Genomic DNA, 6,345 nt, shown 5'->3' on the forward strand with positions numbered 1-6,345 from the left:
CTTGATGCATACTGAAAACCGGAACAGTACTTGGACTGCCGCCAACTACATTACACAAGTGTCCATGTGCACAGATACTGAGAAAAGGTAAGACTGTACTGTAGTTCTAAGATGGCCTTCATCAGCTGTTCTCTAGACTTTCTGAAGGGAAATATTTTGCTTTCAGTCATTGTAACTAAACATGACAGCATATTATGCAGGCTGCGTTTACTTAAATGTGGAAGAGAAAGAAAAAGGAAAGGCTATGAGGTTAAAAAAAAAGCTGTGAAAATTAGAAGAAATGTTCCTGAAATTACGTTAAAAAAACTGGCTAAGATTTCCAGCAAAGACTGGAAGATACATGTGAAGATACTTGTGCACTTTAACTACGTCCCAATTGCAGGTACAATGGCTTCAAGACTTCTTGGGAGGATTACAACAAGGTTTAGAAGTGTATTTCTATGGATTTTTAACTATTTTTACATAATCTCATTTGTGGAATGACATTGGAGAAGAACGCCTGACTTCCAGCCTTTGCTGTAACTCAGATTCTGTGTCTGTGTTGCTGACTGTTTACGCCACAGTCTGCTCCCTGTGCTGCTCTAGCAATTATCTCCTGATATCCTTCACCTGTGATTGCCCTAAGCAGAGAAGCTGCCACACCTGTTGGTTGCTCTGTTTATAATGGTCTCCTGCAGAGTGCAGGTGCCAGATTCTCCAAAAACCTTTTGTGTGAGTAGACCTTCCAGCGTTCCTAGACGATCTTCCTGTGAGTGACTGCTTGTGGATTCCTGCCTGTTTGCCTCTCCCCTGTCGGACGCTCAGTTTCTGGACATCGACCTGTGCTCTGTACCTGACTCAGCCTCTCTGCCAAGCCCTCCTGTACTTCTACTTCTGCCTCTGTTATGACCCTGGACCGGACTCTGGACTAGTTCTATTGGATTCCCCCCTCTAACACCTGCCTCTGGTTTCTCATGTATGACCGCGGACCTTCTCCCCAGCCTTAAGTCGTGTTTAGGACTCTGCTTCTGTGCGCAAAGGACAAACTCAGACTCTCCTGGAACTACTGCTTTGATTCTGTACCGCTCTCCGGAATCGAGAAAGATTAGTGGCTTTTGTATAGTACTTTATCATCTCCAACCGTTGCATATATAGTCACTAACCTGTCCCTCTCTCTTAGAGCGGTGCTGGAGTCTGTTCCTGAAGTTTTTCCACACTGGCTGCAGCTGTTGATTTAATAAATATTTTAAAACTACTCTCTTTGTCTTGCTGAATTATCTGGTCCAAAACATTACACAAACTGTTCCAACAAAGTCTCAGGGATCCCAGCCTATTCTGCCCTTTACCCCCTGCTGTGTGCTGCCTGCCATCTGTGTCTGCACTTTTTTTAATTTTTTTTTATTTTTATAATTAACCTTTTTTACAGGAGCAAAAAAATCCTCATGTCTGGCTCAAAAATCAGGTTCTCTGATATGCCGTTCATTACACTGCTGTATGTAAAAACTTGTCACCTGCGTTGCTCAGATGGGATTTTGGCCCGCTCTTTCGTCATTAACGGTTTTCCTGTCTTAAGGGCTCTGAGGACCTCTTCTATGCACCACTACCGACTTGTTAATAGGTGGCGCTAGGCCGCAACCCCCATCAAAACTGCAGCATGAATGATGGATTGCAGTATGTACAAATGTAATAGTAGTAGTTCCGTCCACCTGTCTCGGTCAGAGAGGTCCACATATAGAGACATCAACACAATCAACCACCACAAATGGTAAACTGGTACGTTCCTGGCATGTAGGTGCCAGGAAAGTAAGCTGAACTGGCTAAACAATCTTTACATGCAGATGGATCATTTGTGACAGGAGGCAACTTGCTTCCATCCAGCCATCTTCTAACACGCCTACTATCTCTGTTGAGGGTTGCTGGTGTCTCTCTCCAGCTGTCAATGAGCGAGACAGAACAGGTTCACCCTGGACAGGTCGCCAGTCCATCGCAGAACTTGCTTCCCATGAAAACGTTTTTTTTTTAGTTTTTCCCCTGAAAGACATCCGTGTGCGTGATTCCTGAAACCAACACAACAATTTTTTACCTACCCTGTTTCTGCAGTGTTTTCGTTGGAAACGAGAACAATAGCAAAGTGAGTGGCAAGGCATGCTTTAGATCTTAAGGTGAGGCAGGTGGGGGTAAAATGGAAATGCAGCTGACATCACTGTAAAGACACTGGAGCAGAGTTTTTGGTTAATCCATCAAGTCCTCTGTCTCTAATACAAACTTGCATGCTTAATGTAAAAAATACAAAAACTCCTGTAAATACTAAATCTGTTGTCTGTATCATTTTATCCGTATACATCCCAAGCCGGCGTCTGCCTCAAAGGAAATTTCACCATGGTGACAATAAAATATTCTTGATTCTTGTGGTGTAGAAGGGTCAAAGTTACCACTGCAGTGACTGATGATGCAGTATGAAGATTCACAAGAGTCCTTTCTTATGCTGTCTTGTCTTCGGCTCCCCACAATAGTTTTATTTTTAAGATTTAGGTGCACTGAAATTGTCATGCAGGAGAGTTGGTTTTGTGTCTGGTGACCCATATCTGTATCGATGTAGCCAAACCATTTATGGTGACTGCTTTGCTGAAAGACCCAATATCGACCCATTTTCGACCTCAAAGAGAAATCAGCGCTGTTTTTAGCCCTGGAGGAGCTCTGGTCAGCAGCCAAATGATTGCTACTCCAGAAGCAGCTGTGATAGCGGGTTTAGTGAGTGGAAGACTTAACCGTGTAGAATTAAAAGCTGTGCCCTCCAAATTCCACAAATTCATAATGTTTCAACGATACACTGGAGCATACAAGGTTGCAGATTCTTCCCAATTTTTTGGAATCTCAGAGCAAATAGCTGACCTGATCCCTGCCTGCAAGCCTTTGATCTGCAGAACCAGACCTGTCATCGGAACCATTCAGGCTTGGACTGAAGGGACCTGCTCAGCCTTACAGGATTGTTTTGAACTCACAGACTGGGAAGTGTTCACAGAGGACGCTGAGCTGGCAGACTGACCTACAGCAGGGCTAGAAGTTAGCAGAAAAAGGCCACCCAGAAGATACAAGTAGAGCACGAGGACCACTTCAACAACCCACGTAAAATTATGGAGAGGCACCTGGACCATCGAAGATCACAAGCACTGCAATGAGCCATCTCTTCCTGACATCTTAAATGCTTCTATGCACATTTCAACTCTTCAGGGACTGAACATCTTCCATGGCGTGAGGTCCAGCATCGGCTTTTTATCCTGGAGCTGCACCAAGTGACATCCACCTTTGTGGGCTCGACACACGGGGAGCGACAAACGACAGCAACACCAAGGTGAAGCTCAATGCACAGGACATGATAGTGAAAGCATGTCACGAACCCCGCTCTCAGATTGCTTGTCCACAAGAATTTTGCTTGGGTGTGAAACTGGAGGGTTTTGCCTTTTTTTTAAAAATAAAAAAAAAAGCAGTCCGAGACAGACAAGACAGCAGTGATAAAGAGTCAGAAGATTTTACTGGAATTCACTGAAATCTTGCTCTTTATTCTACTCTACAAAAGAAAAAAAACAACAACCTCGGGTTCATCCTATATTACAGAGAAGGAAACAGCATGGAGGATATTATTTAATAGTGGACCCCAAGGCTGCCATTTTAGGTGTGTCTTGATAATAGCTGCGCAAAGTGGCATATAATATAGGAAGGTCTGACACATCTAAAATAATGTTTTACTCCATGTTAAAAGGGGTTGCAGATATGCTTTCCTCGTAATCTCTTTGTAAGCTGATTGGTTGTGGTGACATGCGACCTTGCCATGTGACCTTGACAAAACCTTTGGCTCAAAACTTCAAATGCACACATTTTACCGGTTGCTTAGCTGGAGGAGGGCAAGCAATTTTCACCTCATCGCACAATTTCCATTGGGAATGCATGTAGCCGGAGCGTAATGCCTACCGTGTGTCGAGGCCATAAGAAAGATCAACATCAACATAGATGCAGGTCCAGACCTGGTGTCGGGTCAGACACTAAAATCATGAGCTGAGCAGGAGTTTTACCGGACCACCAATCATCACCTTCCTTAATGATTAACGTCCTGTTGCTCTGAGCCCTGTAATCATGAAGTGCTTTGAGAGGATCCCCCTAAAGTACATCAAGGACGCCATCCCTGCCGGCCTGGAGAATCCGTATTTCGCCTACAGGGAAAATCGATGCTATCGATTTTCCCTGTAGCCCGTCCAGCCGAGTTAGTCACGGTGCAGGATGTTTCAAGCATTTTCGTTCTGACTTAGATGTTTGCAAGTTTGGTGAAGTAGCTGATTTCCCTCTACAGATGCCTTGAATAGCTGGTGCTGTACCTTCTCATTTTGAAGAGAAGCATGTAAAAAATAATATTTTACACATTTTGGCCACAGATTCCATTAGGTGTGGTAGTTTGTGGCTGGCGTAGATAGAAATAACGCTGTACTTTTTCACGAAGGCGAGAAAACTTTACGGGAATTTTTGTTGATTAGGTTTTATTGACTGAAGGAGTTCAACAGAAGACTAGTAGGGCAGGTTAAATTCCCGAGAGAGTGGTTCATTCCTAGCTTGCAAGGTTTGAAGATCGTTACTGCAGATAAGAGATGTTTGTTGTTGTTACTCAGCTCCACTTTCCTTGCCGCTCATCTGGATAATGGAGATGACGTAAAACCTCTTTACTAACATGTTGTTGTCCGATTAAAGCAGTGACCCCTTTTCTGGACTTTTTTTGTTTTCTTGGTTTCTTGGTCCATGGTGTGGTGGTGTGAAAGTCCTTATGAACACAGCATTACTGTTGAATCATTCAGTGCCTGCAAAGTATTTGTGCCCCTTGCATTTCCTCATGTTACAATCACAAATTTCATTTAGTCTTATTTGGATTATGTGTGACAGATCAACACAAACTACTGCATGAATGTGAAGTGAAAAAAAATGATACACTGGTTTTTAAAATGAATTACAAATAAAAATCCGGCACAGCTTTGTTTTCAGTCCCTTGGGTTGGATTTAGGTTTGGACTTTGACTAGGACATTCTACAGTGGGGATGATGTGTTCAGGGTTATGTGTGCACTTTTGGTTTCCTCTGATGGTAGTACCTTCTTCAACTTGTTATTTGTGGAAAACTGGAAACATAAGAACTTTAATTCAATGATGGCCTTCTAATTGTTCCCTAAAAAGCCAGATTTTAGGATATATAACAGATATTTTCACCTGAGCTGTAGATCTCTACAGCTCCTCCATGGTTACTGTGGGCTTTTTAGCTCTGATTAACACTCTTCTTGCCCAGCCTGTCAGTTTATGTTGACGGCCATGTCCTTGTAGCTGTGATGCATTTGTGAAAAGCCCCTTTGTAATTAGAGAACAGCACACCCACAGATGATCGCTCTCGACAGCTCAAACTGGCATTTTGTATTAACCAGGACTTTTCTGGGGTTTCCATCAGAAACACTAAACAAAAGAAGGGCGAAACTTGCTTGTTAAGTTGGTAATCTAACAGAAATCTGAAAATGTCGCCAAGTTGTCACCTTCCCCATACCTGTGCGGCCTTGGCCCTAAACACCACAACAACAAAGCTTCTGACGTCAAACCAGCCTGTCCTGTGGCATAAAGCAACAAACAGCAATAAAAATCTTTCTGATGTTATTCAAAAACGACTTTACTGTCCTCAACTTTCACAAAGAAAAGAAGATTTAAAAAACATATTGTTTTAAATTCTAATATGTTCTGTGTGAACTCTTTAGTTTTACAATCTCTACTACTCTGCATGTTTAGATCTGCTTATGTCATTTCACAGCCTTCTCCCAGTCAAGACGGCAGACGAGAAATAAACAAGAGGGGTGTCACAACAAGAAAATTAATTAAATTGGCAAAATGTCAGAAGCATTGGATTGATTGTTGAAAATAAAAAAGGGTCATTTCCCCGGTGATCGATGAGTAAAGGTTTGCCAGAAACAGTACATTTTTATACATTTTATTGAAACTTTATTTAAGCTGGCAGGACAAAATAAGAACAATTTCTAATTTACAACTACAGCCTGGCATGGGTTGGGGTCTTTTAAGGGAAAGGGACATTAGAGGCTGTAAAAGCAGACAAAATTCAGTTAAGAAAAAAACATATCATAATAAATGTAATAATAAGTAACATGTGATCAGCTTAAATTGCCCTGAAAAATGTCAGGCAGCAGAAACAGTGGACAGGCATCTTGATAACATTTGTTAATAAAAGCTTTAAACTCCACCTTGGGGACAAAAAGAGTGCAGTCTTGAAAATTGATGTTTGAAGTGTTTTTTTTTCCAGTCTCTTCAGCAGTATGAACTGCAATCACGCTCCC

Source organism: Fundulus heteroclitus, chromosome 16, assembly GCF_011125445.2.
Source record: "Fundulus heteroclitus isolate FHET01 chromosome 16, MU-UCD_Fhet_4.1, whole genome shotgun sequence".
Classification (NCBI taxonomy): domain Eukaryota; kingdom Metazoa; phylum Chordata; class Actinopteri; order Cyprinodontiformes; family Fundulidae; genus Fundulus; species Fundulus heteroclitus.